At 39.4% G+C, this 27,621-nt stretch overlaps 1 protein-coding gene across 6 annotated transcripts in view; it reads left to right on the forward strand.

Annotated features, from left to right (window-relative positions):
• The window catches only part of LOC122720346 (frizzled-2), a 128,575-nt gene that overhangs the window by 93,097 nt on the left and 7,857 nt on the right, over positions 1-27,621 (forward strand). The window contains exon 1 of one of the 6 annotated variants that reach the window (XM_043946987.1): positions 3,487-3,507. The exons of the other annotated variants lie outside the window; for them this stretch is intronic. The gene's annotated coding sequence lies outside the window, so the exon portion shown is untranslated. Of the gene's footprint in view, positions 1-3,486; positions 3,508-27,621 lie in introns of those variants that run through there. 6 annotated transcript variants of the gene reach the window in all.

The following is a 27,621-nucleotide window of genomic DNA, read 5'->3' on the forward strand; positions in this document are numbered from 1 at the left end:
TCTCTCTTTCTCTCTTTCTCTCTTTCTCTCTTTCCTCGTTCAATTTGAAATTTCGCCGCGTTAGTGTCTTCTCCGCATCGATAGATCGTAATCGAATAACGATTACATTCAACAGGTACATAATTCTCTATCCATCGACCGTATCTCGACGTTTAATTGCGATTTATATTTGCGTATCGTTGCATCGCGTGTAATTCTTACGTAATTGTCCTCCGCGTACATCTTATTACAGTATTTGTGTACAGTTTGATGTAGAATCGTTTTGCATATGTGCGCGTATATATAAATCTATATATACTTTTTTTAATGAGAATGAATAGTTGGATGACAAGATTTATTGTGTATTTATGTATCGTTGTGTAGCGTGTAATTTTTACGAGTCTCGACATATATCTTATTACGGTGTGAAGTTTATATGCAAAGTCGTTTTGCATATATAATTTTTTTCTTTTTCTTTTTTTTTTTTTCTTTTTTTTTTTTTTTTATGAGAAGAAGTTAAATGGCAAGGTTTATTAATTGCTTTCACGGCACGGTTAACGTTTAATTCTAATTAGTAGTTTATCATTTTTGTAATGCTTATTAGTGTCTTTGAATATATTATGAGGTGAAGGCGAATGTTCATGCAAATTAATATTTCTTAGAATATGATTAAGAAAATTAATTAAATGTCTCTGTTCATTTTATATGTATTTTTTTCATATTACGCGCATATTCTGTACATTCTTGTATTTTATAAATTTCTCGTAGATGGATAAACATTTGTAGTTTATTTATTTTCTTACATACATTTTTTACAAGAATTGAAAATTTAATAACAAGATTGAGCGAAAATTTAATTGCTTCTCGTGTAATTTTTGCAAATATCTTGTTGAAGAATTCGATGTAAAAGATCTATCTATATAATTTTTCATAAAGACTGAAACTTTAGTAGCCAAGATTTCAATGGCGTGTAAGAAATAAACGTATTGTAAGAAAATAAAGTTCCGTAAAATGTTCCACTTCCCTCCTTTTGAATATATTCACTACTCAAAACGTATGCCAGAGTCATCCATCATTCTTTCCAGCGTTCCTGTTTCTTAGAATGACTGTAATTCTTTCGAATAATGTTCTCTTTTACGCCATCAAGCTTGATATATTATCCCCTTAAAAAACAGGTTCCATTCAAAATATCTTTATCTCTACCCATATAAATAAAAAATAAAATATTTCAATTTTTTTCAGGATTAAAATTTTAAGCTTTTTTCAAAATATATAAAATAAACTTGTACTTTAATTCATTCGTAATTAAATCAAATAGATGATTCTTTTCCAAAGTACTTTTTGATATAATTTAAAGTTCAACATAAAACAATTACAATCTTCTTAATTATATTTATATTTTTCTCCATTTATTTCGCCTAGTTTCCTTTTCTCTTAAATTTAATGTTTATATTTTCGATACGATTGCTGGACTTCTTCTTGGAATATTATAATCTTGTTGTGGCCATGACTCATTCTTTTTTCAATACAAATATTTAAATAAACACTCGAATATTCTCAGAAATTTTAAACTATCCTCGTGTTTACCTCAACTGTTTTGCCTTAACATTGTTTTTTCTATTACCTTCTCGTATCCTCGATACGATTATACGCAAACGAGAAATAAAACTTGATGAACAAATAATTTCGATCTTTTTAAAATTTCAACTTGCATTCGTTTCGCCTAGAGTTTCTCTATTTGTGGGAGAATTAACGCGATACACCTTCGACACGATTATGGTTGCCCGAGTTCGTCGAAATTTTGCGTATAGTCCTCACGGGGAAACTGTTGGGTCGATAGAACCACCACGGTCGGAAAGCTTCTCCAAGGGGGAGGGTCGATGGTGGGTGGAATGACGGTGGTGGTGGAGTGGCGGTCCTATCGACCGTGTGCCAACGAGAAACGTCGTCACCGCACCATAAGATTTCCCCTTACGATCTTTCCTTTGCGATGGTGTGTCTGCAAGGATACCGCATATATTTTCTACCAGCCAGTTGAATATTTTCTTCCTTTCTTTCTTTTCTTTCTTTTTTTCTTTCTTTCTTTCCGGATCAATACCGACCACCGGTAAGCAACGATGCCATCAAGGGGTATTCAATTGTACTTTCGCGCGGGATAGACATTCGTCTTCATAGGGGGTGGGCTGCAATTCTGTGGAACTGTCGGGGAATATAGGTTTTCCTTTGAGTTATGTAACGTGTTTCTTACTTTGAAGTAGAGGGGAGGAGCATGGAATTACTGAAGAGGGTGGTGGATGAAAGAGTTAAGTGGTTGGTTAGAGATCGTTTTTTGTGTCCGTTTTATTGTGTGGATGTCGTGGGGGATGTCGTTTCGAAATGAGTTTAAAGTAGGAATGGATGTCTTTCTATGTGCAATTATCGTTATTGTTTTTTTCATCGTTATTGATTACACCAATTATGTAATAATTGATAATTTCGAAATTGGTTTCCAATTATTATGAAAGTTTATTATGGAAACAAAATTATTGGTTCAAGTTTTTCAAATTTCGACGCTGATATTCTTTACGCGTTTTTTATTTAATATTTTATTTCGAACTTATTTATATTTATTATATTTTATTGTCAATCGATCGAATTAGAATATCAACAAGCCAAATATTCATTTTCCATAAAACTTCGTATTCGATGAAAGCCCTTTTCAATTTGAATTTTAAAGAATTCGATCCAAAAATTATTTCACCCTCCTGAATTCTAAATGCTTCCTTCGATGCTATTAATTCTTGTCCTTTATTAAAAGTACGGCCAATTCTCCCCTAAATTCTGAATTCCCCATCAATAATCCTCATACTCTAACCATCCTCGGAATTACCTTAAAAACCCCTCAAAAAAGAAAAAAAACGAATCACTTTTCATGCATCATATACATTCAAATTCCTCTTCAATCCATCATTTTCTTCAGAATAAAAAAACCTCTTTATAATATATATAATATATATATACATATTATAAAGAGGTTTATATATATATATATATATATATATATATATATATATATATNAATAAATTTCGCATTCCAATCTCATTCAAAGATACTTCAAAAACCCTTCCAAAACTAAATTGCTTTTTAATCATCAAACACATACAAATAATTCCAAGAAAAGAATTCTTCTCGAAATATCTTTTCAAGATATTCATATATGAAACCGAAGAAAAATCTGAAAAATTCTAAAAAAAAAAAAAAAAAAATTCCCCCTCGACTTATCGAAGCTAAACAAACACTCTCCCCTTCAACCTCTCTTCTTCCATCTTTTTAGAATCTCTCAAAAAAACCTCCGCGAAATATTCGTACATAGAAGCGGAGAAAAATTTGTTTTGGTTCGGCGACGATTCCTCGAAGGCAAAGTTCGCGCCCCACCACGGGCGCCGAGAGAGGAGGTCGATTCGTCGCGTCGATAAACACAGAGTTTCAGTCGTGCCTCGTCGTTTCGCGATAACGTGTCTCCCTCCTTAGAAATCGAGGGGAACGAGGTGAGTGTTAATTAGCGTTTTCCCTGGCCGCAAGAAAAAGAAGCGGCCACGATGTCGAACGAAGAAACGACCTCGTAAGTCCTGTATTGGTCACTAAGGCGGGACGGCCGAGGGCTCGCTTTGTTCGTGGATCAATTAAACCGTGCTCGTGTTGGATTCAAAGCGTCTCCACTTCGATGGAAACGGTGAAGTGGTAAGGCAGATCGCGGAGAGGAGAGAGAGAGAGAGAGAGATTTCTCGTGTCGCGGGGAATTCCGCTCGCGTCCACCACAAGCTTCTCGTGCATAACGTTCGACCGTGCGTAGAAACGACGAACAGGTTCCTTTTTCCGCGCGAGTGGCTTTCGAAAAACCGACCGTTTCCTTAAGCGCGAGCTGCAAAATAATGACGTACTCGCTCGTCCACTCGTTTTTAGCTTGTCAGTACACGCGTTAAGGGTACTTTGCACAAATTAATTAAAAAAAGTGTGTAATTTTTGATCAACGTTTTTTGAAATAATATCGAAACTAATGATACGAAATTGGGTTTCCACTTAGAAGTGGAGAATGCGGAATTATTTTTTAAAAAAGGAGGGAGGGAGGGGAGGAGTAGGGACGAGTTCCAGAACTTATTATTACTAGATCGTCTAATCTATTATTTTCTATCTACAGTTTTATCTATTATTTTTAACCCTTTGACTACATTCGAGGAGATAAATTAGGAGAGATTAAGAAAGAATCGAGTGATTTCAGTGTTTTTAATTTTTAATCGAGAAATTTATTCTAAATAACCGTGACGTATATTTATTGAATTAATCTTCAACTATTCGCGATACACATATACTCTCTCTAGAATAAAAACTTGAGATATTCAATTCATATTTTGCCCCATATATAATCTCATAAAAACCTCGACGATTGATTTCGTTCAATCGATCACCGATCAACTTCCAACTCGACAATTTCTTCTCCCTTTCCATCTTCCAATACACACACACACACACATGCACGCGCATTCGAAGAGCAACCGAATCGAAGAGGATTATTAAACGTTTCCACGATCGAATATAATATTGGCTCGGGCATTCATCATCGACGCGTGATTAAAGGGAACCGCGGAAGATTTCGAGGAAGCATCGACGATGCATCGACAGGTCGCGAGATGAGGCTTCTTTTCCCGGAAATAATGGAACAAACGTGCGCCTTGTGCCCGAGCTACTGCTACTGCTGCTGCCGCCGCCGCCGCCGCTGCTGCCATCCGCGTTATCCCGTCTAATAAAGCTCGCAATCCAGTTCGACGCGTTCAGACATCCCCTTCATCAGCTTTTCATCATCGTTTTGCGTTTTCCCAGTCGAGATGAATGAGGCTTTCTTTTTAGCCGGCACAGAGAGAGAGAGAGAGAGAGAGAGAGAGAGAGAGAGAGAGAGAGAGAGAGAGAGGAGGCGGGCGCACTCACGTATACACACACGCACATACGCACACACAAAGGCCACGAAACTCGTGTTACCTGTAAATTCGCATTTACCTGAAAGCGTCGGCGCGAAATAATCGCGGAAAAGATCCGGCCAACGGCGTCTGCGACGGAAAATCGATAGGTATCTCTCTGGTGGCAGGGGGCAACATTCGTCTAGAGAGAGAGAGAGAGAGAGAACGATTAAAAATCGTGTGTACGTATTTGAAACGTTGAACGGCCGATGGATAAGCTCGGATGATCGCGATAACCGCTGTCAGAGGAATTTTACACGAGATAATTTTCGAGTCGGGGAAGCTGGAGGGAGCTTGAGATTGAAACGTGTACGATTGATGAGGTAAATGGAGAAGGGTTGACCTTTGGGATGATACTCGTAAGTTTGAAGTTTCTTATATGCGCGTTTAAGGTTAGATTTGAACAGTTTAGAGCATGGATTCTCGATCTAGAGATTCTCGAGGAGGGAATTCTCTCTCAAGGGGGTGATATATGATTATTGTGATTATTAAATGATTTGTATTTGTATTTCGTATATATTTTTGAATATTTAAAAAATAGAATAATTACATTTAAATATATATTTTATCTTATTAAAAATTGCATTTTTAATAAGATAATTTTTACGTAATTATTATAAGAGAGAGAAATTGCAGGATATTATAAAATGGAGTCGAAAAGTTTAGAAAGGAATTGATTGTGATATAAAAATAATCACAATTTTCTCTCGGGAAGAAAGTTGCAGGGAAAATAATTAACACACGAGCGGTTGTTAAAATTAACTATGATCTAAATTATTTATACAGTACTTTTTTATATATGACCTTGTAATAGTAGTTAAGAGTTAATATTAATTTTCTTCGAACACAAACGCTCTTAAGGGTTTATTTTCCAGTGACATGATTTCTATGGAAAAAGAGGCCAATCGAAGTTTTTTATACGTGTATAAAAAAAGAAAATAGTTGGAAAATTGTGTCGATAATCGGTGACCGTCGCGAAATCACAGCACATTGTAAAGTTTATGAAAGCATAACGCGAATTAAATCCTTAAGAATTATTATAGTGTATAATAAATATAGCAATCTCCTAAATTTTCTTTGCATAATTTTGAAACATTTTAGTTAAAATTATTTATGTAATATTGCAGTATTTTTTATTTAGATATTTAAGAGGGTCGGATGGAAGAGTAAGATTGATTTGTAAATGTTAGAAATCAGAATTTATTTTTCGATATTACACAATAACGTATCTGAAGAAAAATGGTGAGAAGATTAAGAAAAAATCTCTAGAAAAACACGAGGAAACATGTCTAATCGCATAGAAACCACTGCTTATCTCCAACGATTTTGTCGAATCTGATCAAACGCTACCTTGATCATGTCAAATAGTAAACAGGACTTGAATAAACAGATAAGATAAACATCATATATTAGACAGTCTTTTTATCGATTTACAAACCGGTTACTATTTTTCCCCCCTTTCTCATTTCCTATCTGCTTCTTGTCCCTTTTTAACAACGCATCATCTGACCTTATTTATACAAGGTTTTTCTTCCTGTTTCTGCTCGTCGAACACTGTTTGCTCAACAGATTTTGTTCAACAAGAAACAAGCTTATATGTTATACAGAATATTTTATAACAGGTAGCCACGCGTTCAAATATTCGATCGAAATATCTATAATATTCCAATTCTTTTTAACTTTTTTTCGTTTAAAACCATTTTGTATTCATGTCTGCAAAATTTTACATCATAAAATTGCTTTTGATTAATATTATTTACATACATTATTCGAAAATATATATAATCTTTTCTTTTTTTAATTAAAATCATTTCTCTTCGTATTCGCAGATTTTATATCATAAAACATCTTTATAAATTGCCTCTGATTAATACTGTTACGATTGTAAATAACGTCCAATAATAATTTAAATTAAATTATCATAACGAGGTGTTGCTTTCCCCTCACTTTTTGTTACATTTAAGAGATTATAATTTTTCAGTATACTCTTTTACACTCCTTGATAATTTTCTGATATGCAGAAAAACCGTGGTTTGAACTTGTTTGAAGAGGTTGTTATGTTAATAAAACTATGTTGTTCAAGTTATATACGCCTCTTGGACATAATCTTATCATTATTCCTTACAGGTTCACCGTTGCAAGATTAATTTTAAACTACTTTAATTCATTTCTTTTTCAATGTATACTCAAACCCAATATATTCATATCTTTATAAACATAATTGAAAAAAGAAAAATGGATCTTGGAATAGAAAATTTGATTTCATCTTTCGCTTCCAGCAAACGTATATCGTTTATTATTCATCTCGAGTATTTTCCACATTGAACGTTATCTTCTTCTTTAAATTTTCCCTTCTTTAAATCCATGACGCGAACAATACCACCAGAGAGAGAGAGAGAGAGAGAGAGAGAGAGAGAGAGAGAGAGAGACAGAGAGATGCTTAACGATGCCCAACAATCATTATAATTCCTTATTCCCAACCCCAAGAGCCCTGACATTCGTTCAGCAACAAATCAGATACCATTCCAGCCAAGGTTCACCGCGGTGAAACGATTCGAATCTCGATTTTCAGCGGACGTGACCATTGTCTCGCCGTTTACAGCGGTGTAAATTTTATTTTGCGGTCGCGGTCGCGCGCACGATGCACACGCGCGCATATCGGTCGTGCACACGGAGAAGAGGCCACTCTTCTCTCCTCCCTTTCCCTCCTCTCTCTCCCTCTCTCTCTTTCCCCCTCTCTTCTTACCAGACGAGGGCCGGTTCGAGCGGACGAGCGGGAAAGTTTATCGCGAAGCAACGAACGGTTGACAGCTCGGTGATGCATCGGTAGCGATTTGCATTGGCGTCGGCCGCGTGGAAACCAGTCGGCCTCTCTCTCTCTCTCTCTCTCTCTCTCTCTCTCTCTCTCTGTCTCTACTTCTTTCCTGGTCCTGTTGGATACCTCGTCTCTCCTCGAGACCCCGCAAAAACGAGCCGTGAAGGTCGGGAATTAACCGCTTTACCGTTACCGGCCGCATAACTGGAGACACCTCTTGGCGACTGATCCCACGAGCTTTGATTAAAAATTCATTGGTTTACGTTTCGAGCAGTATTGATGGTTATTTTATAGATGCTGTTATTTGTTTCTCTATTTTATTCCCCCGTGTTGTGCAATGGAAAAAAGAAGTAATAGCTTGTATCTCGTATTTCTTTGGTTAATGTGTTGAGAGCGGTGTGATTATTATGAATGGATTCATAGTTCCAGAAAGTTTATTATTTCGTATGTCAGGAATAATGATAAAAAAGAAAGTGGTAAGAATTATGTCGTACGTCAAAATGTAATTATTTTATTAAAAACATGTGGATATAAATAGGTCGTACGATTCTATTCTCTGTATGCAATTCCTCAAATGCGAGGAATTAGATTTTTTATCATTGATATTTAAAAAAAACCTATTCCAAATCCAGTTATTAACAATTCTTACAAATATATTTGTATTCCAGGTTCCCTTTCTCCAACAAATGAAATTCCACGAATGAAACGAATCACGATTTGACTAGAAAGAAAAAGACACCCGGTACAACCTCGACCACCAAACTTTCCAACCATCCGGATCGATCCTCGCAGAATTGCACCCCGAAGATAACTCGACCTAATCCAATCTCCCCTTTCCAGGAGACCTCGAAAACCCTCCAAAGGATCCCGGATTCCCCGATTAAGGAACCAACTTCTCCAGAACGGACACGGAACGAAATAAATTCAGTTGGATCGGTATAATATCAGGCAGGGAGAGAGACGAATTTCGCGACCGCCGTGAATTCCACGGATTCCTTTCGGTAACTTCTCCAATTTGTCTCGCGAACCATTGCTTCCTAAGCGCTTCGAGAGAGAGGAGTCGTTTAGCCAGCGGCGACTGGTTTCTCTCTCTCTCTCTCTCTCTCTCTCTCTCTCTCTCTCTCTCTCTCTCTCTCTCGTGGCGCGCAATTTATATCTCGAAGAGAGAGCGGGATAGCAACCACTTCTTCCACTCGCATTGTTTCCATCCAGTTTCTGTTCACGTGCTATCGGGATTGGACTTGCGTCTTTGAATATTTCGCGGCGTCACGCTCGTTCATCACGTGGAATCGAGCATTGCTGCGCTGCTTGATCGCGTTCCATCTTCAACAAGGGAGTCTCTCTCTCTCTCTCTCTCTTCACTCGTTCTCCGCGTCACGCGTTCGCCGCTCGCACTCGTCGAGACATAATTAAGTGACAACGAGCCGTTTAAAGAGGCTGTAAACACGAAACGCGGCGGCCAGCACCCCCTCATTAAGGGAGTTGTATCCTCGTCGTAAATCGGAGGAACTCGCTTCCTAATTAAGGGCACATGTGGACCAAGCCTTGTGAACCCGTGGAGAGGATTTCTTTGGAAACGAAACTGATCATCCCCCCCCTCCCTTTCCCCCTTTTGATTCGGATCTAGGATTCGTTTTCCGCCGGTGATTTATGCGGAGGTGGTTGGGCAAAGGGTAATTTCGAAGGGGGAAATTAAAATGGAAATAAGGAACAAGATGCTTTCAAAGAAAAGATGAGAATAAGGAGTGGAAGATTAAGAACGATTCTGAGTATAATTTTGAAAGTTGTGGATACTTTCAATTTTTTTTTTACAATTTTTTTTGTCATCTATCCTTTTAACAGTTTGTTAACGCTCAAGTATTTTTTAGATTCACCACGAAAGAGTTAAATGCCCGCGAGCATTTTCTCATCTAATTGGCCAATCATCACGTGTAAATACACGTCGAGTGAATCTTTAAATCGTCGATTCAAAAACTTGGAGCCTTCGATAAATTTCATTCGTGTTTATCTCTTATTGCACACGTACGCGCACTCTTCGTCCCATCTCGCCATCGTACACTGTCAATATATTACACGTATATAATAATACTATCGTATAATTGGGGAAAACAAGGAGCAGAGCGCATACTTATTTTACATCTCTGAGAGGAGGATGCATCGGGTACGCGTCGTCCAGGTTAGCCTGGTATAGGCCATCGGGCTGGCCACGACAACGGTCTCGTTGGGCGATGCGCACCCCGGGTTCAAGGCCAGCCGTGGGTAGGAGACAGATCGTCGCGGATAAGAGCAGCAAGAGAGGTATAACGAGCGCGCACCAGAGGTCCCGTCCGTCTTTTTCGTCCCTCTCTATTCCTCCGCATCGCCTCTTCGCTCTATCGTTTCGCCTCGCCTCGTTCGCTTCTGTTTCTTTTTCTCCCCTTTTCCCCCTGCTTCTCTTCGTTTCCTCCCTTTTCCATCAGATGCGTCATCTTCGAGGCGCAAGCTCTCCTCTCCTCTCCTCTCCTCTCTCTGTACCTCGAGGAGAGAGAGTAGGACGATGATTTACGGTCTCGAGCCTCTTTCCATCTCCTCTCTATACGCGAAGGTCGAGGAGGAGAGCCCAGGACCTTCCCTTCGCCGCCCTACCTGGCCGATCTTTCGAGCTGGTTTCGCCGGAGTATATACGACGCAAGAGGACGACCGGTGCACGCCTTGCCTCTTCCTTCCTTCCTTCCTTCCTTCGTTCGTTCGCTCGCCTGTCTGCTTGCCTGCTTGCCTGCCTGTTCGTGAAAAGTAAACAGCGAGCCGTGGCAACGACTTGCCGTGGTGTTCCAACGCGTCATCGTTGCACCGCCTCCCCTGGCCTCTGGCTAAATAGATAGAGATAGAGCAGACCAGGTAAAGTTGAAGCTCTCTATCGAGAGAGGTGCTCAGGGACGCAGCTCTTTCTATTCTTCCATATGGCCACCTCGTTAATGCCTTCCCGGAATTGTGCCTCATCTGCGAGTGGTTTAAGGTGCAATGAAAGGGTTGAACGATTTTTTGCGAGGATTTAAGAGAAAGATGAAAGGATTATATTTTATTGGAGGAAGAAACGGAGATGAAAGTGTACTTTTTGATATTGTGTTTTTATTAGTAAATGATGATTGGGATAAGGTTTATTTGGCCTTTGCTATTTTATAAAGTTTTGTTGATGAAATGAAAAATAAATAGGGGATAAGAATTTCTTCCCTTTCAACTTTCTCTTCATGAAGATATTCAAAGGCATTTCAAACGTATTCATCTGTCAAAGATGATTTTGCGAATTTTACTATAGCGCTCGGAGAGAATGACTTTGAGATAATTCGAAGAAAGGCGCAGGGGTTCTTGAAAAAATACGCGAAAGTTGCATTGAAGTGGTGAGTCGGCATATGAAATGATTTCTCGAGAAAAGGTGAATAGAAAAGGGGCGAAGAAAAACTAATAAAACGTCACTTCCTTCAACGCTGTTGAAATAATAATCCCCTTTATCCAGCGCATCCTCCACGAATGCTATTCATCATTATTCCCACCCTGTACTTCAAAAAAATTTAAATTTACGCAAACTCTCGTTATTTAAATTCCCCGCGCTTGCTTTTCAAGAAAATTCAAGATTTATTCAACATCGATTCAAGTTCAGAGGAAGAAACGAAATTTCTAAATTTCAAGGAGATTTAAGAAATCTATAAGATTTAAAAATCCGGATATAACCGAACGAAATTTATATCCAGATCTCGTTTAAACCGCTTATTATTTAAAAAAATAAATCCACGCCATAAATAAAACACAATGCTTCCTTCGATCCTTCGCGCAAACCTTCTCAAATATTCACGCGCAACAAGAAGACAATTCTCTCCCTTATCTCGATCATCGCGTTCCCATAAACAAATTTCCAACCCGTGACGTGATTTCACTCATTCGAGGGAACGAACAATACCTGCAACGATCGACCGTATTCCTCACAACGAATAATCCTCCTTCTCGTCCCGAACCCCTTTGCCAAGAGAAAGAGGAAGAGACATAGAGAGATTCGCAAGCACCGATTGGCGGTCGTTGCGGCCCTGTCAGACACCAGCATTGCAAAACGGCGCTCGATAACGTCGATAGCGCACGAGTTACGAGCGCTATATACAACGCAAACCGGGGGTCGTTCGGTGCATCCGCCCCGAAGGAAAGGAGTGACGGCCCCAGCCGGCGAGGAGGAGGAGGAGGAGGAGGAGGAGGAAGCGGACACGCATCGGGCGCGTCGTTTCCGCGGGAGGAACGACGGGTCCAATTAACGGGCCCAACGAATCCATAATTCACTCCTAATTAATTAGCGTGTATACACATGTACGCTTGTGTGTGTATGCGTTTGGAGAATACAGAAGACGGAAGGAGAAAAAGAGGAGCAAGAAGGGAGGGAGATGAGGGAAGGGGAGAGAGAGAGAGAGAGGGAGGGATAGGCGTGACACAGGGCTGTGTAATCCTTTCCTGGCCGCGTTTACTCATGCCCAACGAGGAGACGAGCGAGCTGTAAACTCGCCAGCCAGGACAAAAGCGGCTGCGAACCGCCTCTGTCCTCGTGGCACACCGCGCTGCCATTAACCCCTGGATTATTGTTTCGCGGTGGAAATGCCGGTAGTTGTGCGCTTGCTCGCTCGGCCAGTGACGCGTTCCCACCCGGGGTGGAAATGTCACGGCTATGGAGCCGCGATTGCCGGAGAAAATGTTTCCAGATTTATGCTCGGCGGGGGTATTTTAAGGATGGTTGTTCGAGGGTGGTTCGTATACCGCGATTACTTTTCGATACTTTTCGACAGAAATGGAATTTAATTGTTTCTCGAAATGTTGGAGTTAGGAAATGAAGATCGTGATCTTTGATCTTATTCTCAAAGATTGAGATATATTAATTTTCTTGATTTACTGGGTTAAATAACTATATTCGTAACCATTCCTCACAAATATCTCGAGAACCTGTAGTACTGCCAATCAAGATACTAGAAGAAGGAAATCATTGAAAATAATATTCTCCCCTAAATCTATTTTTAACCCATCGTCAGCAACAAGAAAATCATCCTCCGCGTCTCTTTCATTCTCCAGAAGAAGAAGCGTGATTCTCGTAATCTCGCTTCCCTGGATTCCCCCGGTGTCCTCGGTGCTCTTTCACGCCCTCCTCCGTTTATCCTCGGGCTAGTGTTTCACGAAGGATCGAAGAAAGAAGAAGGCGATGTCGCGTGATCAGGATGCAGACGGCCATCGTAATCGCACACCGGAACACGCAACCGGTATTTCGTCGGGGCCTGACCGCGCTTCCCCCCTCCAACCCTTAACGAGGAGAGAAAACGGGCCAACGCGCGAGGTGTCAACTTTAAAGTGGATCCCAATACCCGAACCACTTCCTTCGTAAGCTGGTGAACTCTCCTCGGGTTTCACCTTCGCTTCGACTTGAACCCGTTCGACTGGACGAGAAAAGGAGGGTAAGGAGGGTAAAGAGGAGGAGGAGGAGGAGGAGGAGGAGGGAGGTTCGTCGTTCGAAGTTGAAAAGGAGCTCACCGCACGTTGGCCCGGAACTCTATAGCTCGTAGTGTTCTTTTTAGCCTCTTTCTCTCTTTGGCTCTTCTCTGCGGTTCTGGGCCCGGTAACACGAATACGTGTTTGTTTTCTCGCGATGTTGAATAGCGTGCATCAATCGTTGTCGTATCCTGTTCCCGAGTCGAAGGTTCTCCGTGATGGAAATACAGAAGACGAGGTGTGAAAGGATAGCCGTGTCTTTCCCTGTTTCGGCTTAAATTCGGCGTGAGAAGATACCTAGCCTTTTGCCATAAGAAGTGGATGAATCGCATATTGGTCGAGATATTTATATGTATACGTGAGAGGTTGATAATGGAAAGTTTTAAAAATTGGCATGAGAAGCGAGCGAATGAAAATCAGCGAAACGAAGTGAAAATATTGAGTGATCGAAGAATGAAGATGCAGGTGGATATTTTATGTTAAACCGGCAAAGTTGAGGATGCGCAGTGATAAAATCGTGCGTTTTGTTGTACGTGTAAGGTTGTTGAGAATACTTGATCGAGGGAAGAGAGTCGTTACGGGGCCACTTAGACTTGTTACAAAGTTGTTAGAAAGTCATAAGAAAGTTCTGAAATCTTACCTGGAGGAGAATCATGAGTTTCTACAATGTTTAATCCGACAATTATTACTCTACCTCGTGATAGATATTAATCAATCTGAGAGATATATATTCGTACCTTTAAGAAGGAAAATCGTTCGAAAGATTTTCCTACGCGTATGGGAAACGTTATTTTTAGTTATCTTTGGATCGGTGATATATAAATAACGTGCATTTATCATCGCTTCTCATTTGATGAAGAAACCAGCACACATGACCGATCCATTATTCATGTATGCCCAGTGATTCATTCTAAATGTCTCTCGGTAAGTCAACTTAAGGTTCAGTTCTTCCCATACACTTCGAAACGAGTGATCAAGCGATAGAAACCTCGTATATTTCATCGTGACAACCACTTTACTTTCAATACGCTTATACATTCTTGTACTTTTTTAACGAGTTTTGCTCCTCGCAAAACGCGCGATCATCCTCTTCTATATATATATAAAGATTCAAGCGCCTATCCGTTTAAAAATTCCAAGATTAAATCCTCTATATTCTAGCAACTCATCGTAAGCGAAATAAAAAGAAATTATTCCGTTAGAAACGATGCTTTAATTCCAGAACGCGGTTATACTCCCACAGAGCGATCTTCAACAGAGCTCGTATATTAGCCGGCTCTCGACGTAGGCGAGTATCAGGAATACCTCTACGCACTTTTTACCTGGCGCACGATCGGTCGCGCTCGCCGCGATTACGCTCGCGCGCGTGTCACGGTCTCGAAAAAGAAATTCCGGTGTTTGCGCGCCACCGCGTTGCCTCGCGCTGCCTGTCTCGGAATAAGATATATAGAGTTTATTAGAGCCGGGTCGCATGGAAACGTATATAAAGCGCGCTTTATAATCGCATAAAAGGCCCCACGACTGGTGCGTCGCGAGCGCGTATCGCCATGGGGCTCTAATAAATAGTTCCGGTTATCGGTCCTTTCGCGACTTGCCCCACTTCGTTCTCTCTCCTCTCCTCTCCTTCTCTCCTTTTCCTTCTTTTTCTCCCGTTTGTTCCAGTGTTTCTTCAGTATCGCGGAAGTTTTTAGGTCTTTTTTTTTTTATTTTGTTCCCAACTCAAAAAAAATGTAGGAATTTTTGTGATATTTATTAAAGTTTCTGGTGAAATTGTAGAATCATTCGTCAAACGTTTTGTTTAGAGATGGTTTATTTAAGGTTAATTTATTTAAGGTTCTTGCTCGAAAGGGGTAGAGAAATAAAATTTTATTGTAGATCGGGCATCGGAGGGTTTAATAAACTCGTCTTTGTATACACGAACGTCTGCGAAATCGAGTTTTGTTTTCGCATTCCCTATTCCTTTGGCTGCCCTCGGGGTTGCCGCATCGGCCAATCTTAGAAACGCTCGCAAACCGCCCACCCTTTTTCTCAAGATAACATTGAGAAACGAGTGTTGTGTTCGTACGAACGCCACGGGCGCCTCCGAGCGTGGCTCGGTCGGTAATATCGTTGAGCGAGACCGGAGGAGGTTCCGGTTGCGGCGAGTAATATGGAAAAATGGCGACCGGTCTCATAAAAGTTTAGTACCAAGCAGAAGAAGAACGTTTACAGGGTAAAGTTTTGATAATTTTCGTTCTGCGTGGAAAAAGCGTTTGGATGTTGTCGTGGCGTCTCTCCTGTCTTGTGGAAAATGTTTATGGTGATATGGGAGGGGAGGGATCGTTTTAATTTAACTTGAATGCGAGAAGAGAAGGCGGGCAGAGATAATGAAAGTTATTCTTAGACACTGGAGGTCGCATGATTTTTTTTTTTTTCTTTATATAGATTAAATTAAACTTGATAAGGTGTGAAGTTGAGAAATTAATTATTATTTTAAATTGGTTTTCCACATTTATTTTAATTCTACCGATAATGCTCGTATCGTATGACCAGTTAAATTAATTAAGTTCGTTAAATATTTCTACGAAGATACTCATAATTATATATGATATATAATTAAATTAAATATTTTATTATTTTTTTTTTTTTTTTATCAAACACTATGCCCCCTTAGAGTTACAAATACATTTGTCGATCTATATACAATTTCTTTACATACATTCGTAAGATTTAAAAAAAATATAAAATAATATTTTCGCGAAAAAGAGACACGCAATATCAATTTACCAACATACTATTCATCTCCACAGATATATCGATACATCCAAATTATCATCTCGCGCCGTATTAATTATCCAAAATGAGACTTTATACTCAAATTTCCGGATCCGCCATCTGTCGATGCGATTTCGAGATAAGGAAAATTGCAACTTCGAAATCCCTTATTACCTACGATCCCTTACGTATATACGCGATATACGTACAAAAAAACAATCTTATAAGGCTCGCAAGCTGCGCATAGACCACGCTTCGTTCCATTCCGCTCGTGGAACACGCCTGCAAATTACCTGATGCGATCGTTCGATGCGTTTTCGATTGCCATTTTAACAGCGATGCGCCTCGTCGACGAACGCGTGGACGCCGCGTCGAGTCGAATTTCGCGGAACAGGCGGGCAACTCGGCCGGAAACACGTTTCTACCGGATGAATTCGTCGAACAATGTAATGCTCGCGTATCGGCTCTCGATCCCGTTACTTTTGCCGAGCGCCGGGTGTAAATTATACGAACTTCGATATCGATTGGAACGGCGGGGGGATCCATTAATCACGATTTTCCATTAATCCAGACTAACTAACGGGGCGCGCGCCCATTGATAAGAATCTTTCGGAATGATTCGTTCCGATTCGCGAGTATTTAATTCTCGAGGACGGTTACAAACCATCCACTATCGCGCCACGGTTTAATTCAAATTTACGGGCCACTTTCGCGTCGCTTTGGACGCCAGTGGCGTTAATTAATGGCGGGGCATCCGGTTATTAACGCGGATCGTGATTTGTGTTTACACGGATCGCGTTAATGACCGTTTAAACGCGACTCTCGACACGCTTCTATACGGGACGTTTTATGGGGACCACCGTGCTTAAAGCAGCGAGTTTATTTCCGGGTAACGCCGATTGATCCGTTGTATATTTGCATGTTGTTCACTTGGGCACTGGATAAAGTTTTAATGCTCTCTTTTTTGGGGGGGAGGGGGATATTCGGGAAATGAATAAATTTTGGCGTTGTTTGTTTGCGCGATGGGTGTGGATTTAGGCAAATATTTGAGATTCGAGTAGAGAGAGAGAGAGAGAGAAAGAGAGAGAGAGAGTTTGTGCGCAGTTGATATTTGCATTTGGCAGATTTATGTGGGATAATTTAAAATTTAAAAGATCGTGAATCGATGCAAAAAAAAAAAAAAAAAAAANAAAAAAAAAAAAAAAAAAAAAAAAAAGAAAAATTGGAAATTTAAAATCCTTTTTATGGTATTCTATGTATTACGTGATTTTGTAAAGAATAATTATAATTGGTTATATATTGCACAACTTGGGAGGTAGGAAGTATAAAACAATGATAAGTAGGTAGATAAAATAAGATTTAAGAGTCGCATAGGTGTTCAGTTATGTATTGTAAGTGTTAAATAATATAACTTGTACGTTACATTAACTCTTTGACAGGGTAATAAAATTGCAAGGATTTCAAAGCAGGCAACATAGGAAATTATTCTTTCGTCATCAAAATTCTTGGAACTTTATAGCTTTCAGCTTTTCATAGCCAATAAATCTTAATAATTGTATTACGTGTGGTAACATTTAAAATATGGAAATTACAAACTATTCTTTATAGCACGCCCGTGTCTTTCTCAAGATTTACTATGAAAAGTTTAAAAGGTTATAAAATATCGCGTGAAAATCATTTTTCCTCCCCCCCAAAAAAAACCGCTTCTAAAATAAATACATTTATGCACTTTGATATCTATAGCAATTGAATCGTAATGAATTGAGAAGAAACGGGGAATTTTTGTTACTTTAAAGAGAGCATTGAAGACGCAGAAATCGAGGATTAGAGAAAGAAACAAAAGTTTGCTGTCAAATTAAATAAAATCTCCCTTCATTATTGCAGGGTATCAGAAGTATAAATCACTATTCCCTCGGTAATCGCGTCATCGTGAAGAGACGGAGGGGGAGAGGAATCGGCGATGAGATCGACTTCCGTGGAGATTGAACGTCAAGAAAGGATCGATCGACGCGACGAAGAAACACCGTGACGATTTTTCATCGAGCACGCGAGAGCAAAATCCGCGTTTCTTTCGCGAGTCTCTCCCCTACTAACGCTGTGTTCGACGTATATCTTCGTCCCGTGCAAAATGTTTGGAGCGACAGCGGACATATTTTACCTGTCGTTTGTCCGCATCGACTCGGTCAGTGCTTCTCATTCGATCGATCGATCGATCGAAACAAGCCAAGGGATAATTTTAATTAATGGCCGACCATTTATCCTGATTCAACATGATTCAACATTTTCAATATCTTTTCCTTTTTTTTTCTTTCTTCGTTTCTTTTCTTCTTTTTTTCTTTTTTTCGTAGAGTCACGAGAAACGTGATGTAGATTAATTCTATTTGGCATTACAATTATTAATTTATTACGCGGCAATACGTTAAGCGTATTTTAATATGCTTTAATTATTCGAGTGAACGCATGATTATATAAATTAATTGGAGAGATCGAACAAATAATATTCGCATTTTTAAAATTTCTACCACTTGCGTCGCTTGTAATTTCCTTGATATTTGGAAATATAAATTTGCTTTCTTTTTTTTTTTTTTTTTTATATTTCGAAAAAATGAAGACAAGAGAAATTGCTACGAAAAAAAAAAAAAAGAAAAAAAAGAAAAAGGAAATAAGAAATAAAGTTCAATTTTGCGACGCGTAGGTAGAAATATATCGATGTAGGAAATATCGCGTGGAAATTTTTTTCTCTAACGTTATTACCGAGACGGCGTTTACAATGTGAAACGATAATTTATTAACGTCGTTATTTTTAATATGCAAAGCGTGAAACTTAACCACGAAACGTGATATCGAGGTGGAGGTGTACTGTTTCAAAGTAGAGACCTGTCTGTTAACTCTTCCTTTGCTCTCCTGATATATTTTTAACGCTTCGTCATTTAAACCCGTACAAGATGAGTTTCTGTACTCCGTGGATGTTGCAAGTAATTTGAATTGATTTATGGAGATATATACGCCGAGGTTTGGTACACCTTTACGCCGTTGATAACATCTCGTCACATCCTGGATGTTCTTTTTCTTCGTTTCCAGGAATCCTTAACCAACTCCGGCGACTTATCCTAATTTATTTAAATTACATACAATAAAATACCAGCACGAACTGGTGTTTACTCGGAAACCTTTAATTCCACGTAATTTCATTCCGAGCAAGTAATTTCGAAGTTTAAATTTTTATCATTGCTACGACTATGCACGATTAATTTTTCGATACGATTTTTACCTATTTATCCGTGGTTACTTATCACAAAAATAGCATAATTTGAAAAATATATCTTTATTATAATATTTCCTTAATTTTTGATAAAAATAATAGTTTACTATTAAGAGATATTTTTATTATTCTTCGATTACAGATTATGCGACCAGAGTCCACGCATCCAAAAAAAAAAAAATTACGCCACAAAAGCCTCAGCGTTCCGTATTCGAAAAACGCGCCAACAATTTACCCTCTGACAGCGGCGGGGAGCGTCTCGAATCTCTGGAAGGGTTGCGTTCCGCCCAGGAAGCTCCCTTCGAATTCTTATCGCGGCTCGCATTTTTACGATCCCTCTCACGCGAGAAAAATATCTCGTATATTTTTCAGACCCCCCNCCCCCCCCTCGAAACGACTCCACGACCGAAATACGAAATCGACGAGGCAAAATATATAAAAATAAATAAGTAAAATAAAAGAAGAAGAAGAAGAAGAAGAAGAAGAAGAAGAAGAAGAAGTGAAAATAACAGGAGAAAGGAAAAGTATATAATCGGAAGAAGAAAGGTCGAAGCAGGGGGAGGAGGGGGAGGTAAGCGCGAAATAAAACGAGCTGTGTCGCTCTGTCGCCTTCCCCACTCGCTCTTAAATATTTTCTCTATCGGAGAAAGGAGCATCCTCCTCGCGACAGACCTCCCGCGGCAAACGCGGGATAATTTATGCAAAAAACGTCGACGCGTATATATATTCGAAAGGAGGAGAAATATAAGACAGAAAGGCGGAGGAGTTTTGCGGGCCCGCGAATAGAATTTATTCGACAGAATTTATTCCTCTTTCGTGTCTTCCACGAAAACCCGTAGGTCACTACTCGTGTTCGTCTCCCCCCTTCCCCACCTTTCTCGCCACCACCACCTCCCTCCGTCCTTGTTCCTCGGCGCTGTTGTAACCCATCGTCGTCGTTTCCTTCGGCGATTTTTATTCCACGGTTGTCGATCCATCATGCAACGACGCGTCGCGCGACGGGACGCCGATTCGAAATTCCGCCTCGAGGTTATGTTTCGAGTCTCGGCCAATCGGGAGGCGCGCAGACTGGACTTTGCCATTCCAGACAGACAGAGAGAGAGAGAGAGAGAGAGAGAGAGAGAGAGAGAAAGAGAGAATATCGAACGTTTGACGCGCGCGTTTCGTCTATAATTAACACCGCTGCTCTCTGCCCCCGATCGAGGTCTTCTCGGAAGGAATTAATTTCGCCGTTTATGGGGGAGAGGGGAGGGGTATTCCATCGTTCACCTCCCGTTGTTTATTCGCGATGAATTATAAACGATTCTCGCGACGACGTTGGAGGCTTTTTGCCCGTTAAATCGGACCCCGGATCCATACGTAGTTTTAAGGAAATGGGATGTGGTGGAATGCACATTTTTATCCCTGTTGGGGGATAATTAATTTTTTCTTGCTCTCAGGGATTCTTGTTTTGAATGATGACGAATTTGGAAGATTGAATTTTAATTCAATTTCAGCATAGGTATTGCATCATTGCGAGAGGTTTTATATTTAAATTGATCGTATAAAAGTTTATCATTGGATAGAATTTTTCGAAGCATATTTGCTTTACTTTTTGGAAGAATATTAATTTAATATTGTTAATACGATTAATCGTACGTGTAAAGAAATGCTAGGGATATTTAAATATTTAGGGAATATTGAAACAATTAAATTTTACTGTTATAAATTATTCTGAATTCTTCGTAATTGTATTACACTGGAATTACGTAATCGAGCATTACAATTTAGGTAGATACGTATTAAATTTCAGATAAATAAAGCATTATATCCAAATAAGAGGATATTGATCGATTCGCGAGAAATGGAGGATCGGAGATGGTTTGGATAAAGACAAGGGATTTTTGTTTTCCATGGAAGCTTGAATAGCATGCTGGCTATTCGTCGCAAAGGTTGGTATTTGCCGGCGAAAAGTGGCTCGTTTTCCGACTAGACTTGCAACAGGTGTCTAGACTTTTGCTCGTTTTGCTAAATATTGTTCGAAATAGAAAGAGTTCTCCATGGTACGTAGCTGTAACGTTTAGATAGCTGGCTACTTATTAACCGAATGAATTAACGTTAGCGGAATGGAGATTGTGCCTTCATGATGCGGAGAAATAATACCAGAATTTTTTTGTTACTGTAGTTTTCTAGTACGTTTCAAGCTTCTTCGTTCTGTGAAAAGCACTCCAACTTTGTTTTCAAAACTTTATGAGCAAGAAAAAGTATTAATTTGAGCGAATTTCGAGCGAAACATTAACGTTCAAGTTTCAGTTTCGATGAGACTAAAATTATATACTTTCACGAATGATAATTTTTTACATCATTTCCGTACTTTCCTTCGACGAAATTTTCGAAGGATATTCAAAGATATTTGCATATTGAAAATTATTTAAAATTAAATTATTTAAAATTATCGATGTACCTTGTACATAATATTAAGTTAAATGATCTTGATCGATTCTATATTTGATATATCCCGAATAAAACCAACTTTATTTCACTTTATCATCCGGCAAAAGATACATCGCCACGAAATATATATCGTCACTTACAGATAAAGAATCGTAACATCCTCGTTCTACCTTATCTCCAAGAGCACACCTCGAAACGCGATGTACATGCCATCCGCATCAAGACGCGAGTAAATCGCATAGCAAGGAAGCGATTTTCAATTTCCTCGATTCCCTACTTAACCACGGCGATAGAGCCCGCTAAATACAGCAGGCGGAATAATAACGCGTCGAAACTCCATTACGATTTCAAAGGGGGCTCGAGGCAGACAGCGGTGCGCGCGAAAGGATTAACAAGTTTGTTTCAGCGCGCAGACATTCAGCGAGCCGATATACACTTTCTCTCTCTCTCTCTCTCTCCAGACATTCAGCGAGCCGATATACACTTTCTCTCTCTCTCTCTCTCTCTTCCCCAGCATCCGACCTCCCTTGCACGAGCTTCAATTATTAACATTCCGCGTCGAACCCGCTCCAAGCTCGTATTCAGCCTGTCCCGCGGCGCGACTCGACTCGCGCGCGTCTACCTAGAGAGCACAATGAGATAAACGAACGAGAGAGTGGAGCTAGGACGCGGGAACGAGACAGCGGCGAAACCTGGCGAGCGATTTCGTTGTTCGTGTCCCTGTTATACACCCCACCCCACCCCCTTTAGCGAGCCTGTTCTCCGCTTGAATTCGTGATTAATGCCTGTGACGCGCGATTTGATATAAAACCTGACACCGTGCGCCGTCAGTTTTGCCAACTAACGAGCGCGTCGCGAGCACACCACCACCTTATCCATACCTCGCCATAAATCTCCGCGATCGGTTTGATTTATGCATCTCTTTCTCTCTCTCTCTTTCTCTCTCTCTCGGGGCCTCTAAGATTTCTTCTTTCGAATTGTGCCAAGTCTTTTCTCTCGATTTGCGTTCGTGATATGGAGAGAGAGAGAGAGAGAGAGAGAGAGAGGTTTGAAGGATGTCTTTCACAGGGTGTACATTATCGTTGCGATACTGTGAAACTGGTCGAGAAATTAAAAGTTTATTTAAGTGAGAATGTCTGTTGGGTGACACGTTTGGAGAATCCCTTTTAAGATATTCTTCATTGATTGCTGTATTTTCATCCTGGATACATTTATTTATTGTTGGAAGTAGTATTCTTGGGATTTGCTTTTTACAAGTATTTTTAATGGAATGTGAAAGAATAAAATTTATTATTAAATTTATTTATTAATTATATTATATATTTTATTTAATGCTTTTTGCGTGATAGGTATAGAGAGAGCGAGTTAGGTATAGCTACAAGGGAATTGCAATTAGAGAAAAGATTCGTATATATACCTGTCCAGGAATATGCCAAATGTTTATTAGCTATCAATCATCGTGTAACTAAAGATTTCTCAGATATATCTGCTAGGTATTAAAGTTCTGGAAAAGATTCGTAAATAATTATTTCAAACGGATAGATAATCCTGATCTTCGTCAATTTTGAAACATTGTATTAGTTTGCACTAATACAGATCTGTGGAAGTATAAAAAATCCAAAATGATCAATCTATAAATGGCCTTTTCCTCTGCAAATAAATAGAGAAACCATCAAACGAATACCATCGTTATATAATTTCCTCGGATATCAGCTGGGAACTATAATTAGAAAACTCTATAATTATCCAATAATATGACAATAATAATCTTTAATTAATCTAATCAACTTCGAATAACTTCGAAAATCTTGATATTATTTCCATCGGAATTCCATCGGATTCAGATTCGAATCGTCCAATCAGACTCGTACTTTTCTCCCCCTCCATCTGACCAACAATTCTCGTTTTATTCAGGGTACATACCAATACAATTTTCCTCCGAAGCAACACGGTGTCCAGAATGCAGAATGGAGCTTCATCTATGAAACAGTTTGCTACAGATGGCCTTTGCAGGCCTAAGAAGATGAGGCAACGCGAGCCCTCGAGCCTTTTCACGCGATTTCCTGACGCATCCTCTTTGAGAGCAGCATGCCTCGTTCACCATGAGTTATGATCACCTGGCGTCGACAAATTGGCCGCCCCTCGCGCTCGCCGATCAGAGAGAATCGTATAGAAATCCTTGCACGAGAGAGAAAACGCGATGCTGAGACGAATCGAGGGGGGGGGGGAGGGGGGAGGGCCTTCCGTGTCCTGGAATGATTTCTCATTTAGCTTTTAGACGCTCGAGACGCTCGTACTTTGATTCTCTCGAGCTCGGGCCAAGTATTATCCCCTTGATGGCTCGTCGATGGCTCATCGTCCCCTCCGCGAGGAATGGAATTTAGTTTCAATTACGGTTTGTTATCCTGAGTGACATTGTATTTTGACAAGATATAGGAGGGAAGCAACCCTTTCGCTGCGTCACGCTCAATGCTGAATGCACTAACTCGTGCATAACACGAACGGAGGAGAATGTGACAATGGTTTAATGTTTGCCATTCCTGATTTCCAATCTTGATTTTGTAATTATTTGTATTAGGAGTGTTTAAACGTAGTCTTTCTGTTTTTCATCCTATATTTTGTTGGTTATTTTTTAATTCAATTCAATTTAATTTATTCTTTCGTTGGTTAGATTAAAATTATAGTTTCTGAAAGGTTTGTGGAAACTTATATATATATATAACAATATCCCACGTATCGCAAAAATAATTGTAAAGATAATTTATGGCAAATTCCAATCGTTGATGTTTAATGATATTAAGATTGCAAGTCGTTTCGATATGAATTGAATTGGGCTATGATTTAATATACTAATTATAATGCTAATTATCCCACGGGTATGTGTGATACACTGCTAGGTCTGTGAGACTATCGATCAACTCGTTATTATTGCAATAATAGCTGGTATCCGAACATTTACCACGATTTCCATACAGAATTATTGGTATGGCTCTCATTGTTTCGCTGGGAATAATAGAGTATACTTGCTCGTACTCGATTAGCAAGAATTAACGTTTGGAATATTCATCGGGGAAGAAAATTTTCCAGCGTGGAAAGAATTATTTATAATCCCTAATGGAAAATTTGTCTTTCTAATTTAATATCTCGTGTTTATTGGTTTTTTTTTTCTTTTTTTTTTTTTTTTTTAAATCTTAATTTTATACGTGACCAAGGACGCCCGCATTTATCAGCGCCGTTATGAGCGTGTGACTCACTGGAGAAAGGATCTGTTGACAGGCTGGACAGCTTAATTGGTTAAAGCAGTCAGGCACGGGTGAAAGAAAAATTCGAGTTCGAATCCCTGCTCGGAAATCCAATTGGACGGAGAAGGCCTTCTCTTCTTTTTATACCTAACATTCTTTCGACGTTTGTTTTCGTACGTGACCTATCAACCGCTTTAAAAAAATTGGTCGTGACTGGGGAAAAAATTTATACGAGCCTTTTTATCACTTTTGTATTCTTAATTTATCTTTCGAAGATAGTTTATCGCTTTCATTAAAAATTCTGATAGGAATCGAGTATATTTGACATTTTTATACTTCTATATGAATATTAATGTGTAATAATAATGAAAAAAAAAAAAAAAAGAGAAAAAGAAATAATAATTTTGAAATATCTTCAATAATAATCCCAAAGAAAGAAATAAAAATTCAGGATATAAAAATTGCTTGTAACACTATACATTGATTCTCAAAATTTTTATACATGAGAATTCATTTTTGAAAGTAATAATTTTTTATAATCCATAAATTATACACTATACTAGAAATTTATTGAACCGATATTATCTTAACGATTTTATTAATATTATATATATATATAATAAGAAAGAAATAAAAATTCAGGATATAAAAATTTCTTGTAACACTATACATGATTCTCAAAATTTTTATACATGAGAATTCATTTTTGAAAGTAATAATTTTTTATAATCCATAAATTATACCAGAAATTTATTGAACCGATATTATCTTAACGATTTTATTAATATTTAACAGAATCCTTATTTTGGAAATCCTTGCACTATGGAACAATATTACGAAATATATGCAAATAGAAGTAAAACCCAACCGATTAAATGTTGCATCACATGATTACCAATATCAAAAAGACGAAGAACCCTTTAATAAAGCAATTCTTCAAGAAAGATTAGATCAGACGATAGCTACCATCGCCCGAAACCCTTTCGAAATAAAAAAAAAAAAAAAGCCCTCCCTCGCAATCAGAGGAGACGTCCCAAGAAAAATTCCCTCGGAAATATTCTCGTCCCGCCCACATCCCAGGAAAGAAACCCAGAAGAGAGGAAGAAGCAGGGCGCGCGGGATTTGCATGCGAGAGAAATAAATCATAAGGCAAACAACGCCGCCGCCAAACGCGAAACGCGTATTCCTGGCCAAGAAGGGGAGGGGAGGGGGCGAGGTCTTTAAAACTGATTCATTACACGAAACATCCCCCTTCGCCTTCGTGGAGAACGTTATTCCCGCGAAAATGTTCCTTAATGGGGAATTATAACGGGTCGAGAGACAGAAAGAGAGAGAGGAAAGCATAGTCTTTATCACGAATCCCGCGCGTTTCTCGAGAAGAAGAAGAAGAAGAAGACGGTGGTGAATGGTGGCGCGTGGTAAGTCACGTAGAGGGAAGGAGCGCCAAGGTGAGGCCGGAATAATAAGCGAAGCTCGTTCCCAAGCCAAGGTATCGCGTTCGAAAACGCGATAATTTCCAGTCGTGGGCCAGCCTGGACGCGTCAATAAGCTTTGCACGTTGTTGTTGGACGATTAACGATCGATCGATCGAATCGCGCGTGACCGTGTTCCGGTATAAGGAGAGCCGAGTGTGGTATCCGTTTGGCCGGATGAATTACGATGGTTCGGCCACGTGGCGATTAATAATCGAAAAGGTGTGCACGTCTGTTTTCGCGTCTGCGTTTTTATGTTCCGAACGATGCATTGTTTGCATCGAATACGTATGTATTTATCATCTGTGTATGATAGTTAAGATTGGCGTTGCATAGGAGACAGTGATGGCCATGTTTAATTGAATCGATTGTAGTTACTTGGAAATGGATTCGTGATTCTTTTGATTCGATCGAGAAATAGTTACGCTTCAGAATATTATTGTCGAAAAACAATATTAAAATCATAAGTTGATTGTTTAGAATTTTGAGTGTTGCAGTTCCATTAGCCATCACGTGTCTATAAATCGTGAGGTTCACGCAATAAAACAAAGGATATCTTGTGTGGGTGCGTGTGTTTCGCTCGCATGACTCACGTGTTTTCAATTATCGGGGGAGTCTCGGTGGAGAGGGGTGGCTAAAATTAAAAATGCGACGATTACGTTGATCGATACAAGGTGATTACATCACGAAAATACCGATTAAATTCGAGCATTGAGACATTACGAGTCGACGGTTATGAATATCGAATTCTCATTCCACTCGGTTGATCTTTTCTCTGGTTGAATGCTGCCATGAAAGGGTGGAGACGCGCTCTTTATACGTTTCTTCTTCATTAAAAGCGGCATTGGGTGAGTGCCGCGCATTCGTTTCGAGACGACGACGACGACGACGATCGACTAGCCACTTGCGGATTGCAACATTTAAAAAAAACTAGAGCTTTTAAGGATCCTTGATTCTCGAGGTCTTCTCCCTCGAATCTCTCATCTCTTTCGTTTGAATACCATTGTTCATGACGAAAGAATGGTTTAAAATCGCGAACTATAACTCAAATCTTTCTTCCTTTCGTTTGAAATTTATCTATCGACAGACGTTGCCCAAGAATAATATTTACATTGCTGTGCGTTAACAGTTTAGCGATATTGCAGAATTGTGCATATGGATTATAAAATGATTGAGACCCTG

The sequence above is a fragment of the Apis laboriosa genome, unplaced genomic scaffold, assembly GCF_014066325.1.
Source record: "Apis laboriosa isolate Shangri-la unplaced genomic scaffold, ASM1406632v1 scaffold128_cov155, whole genome shotgun sequence".
NCBI lineage: Eukaryota > Metazoa > Arthropoda > Insecta > Hymenoptera > Apidae > Apis > Apis laboriosa.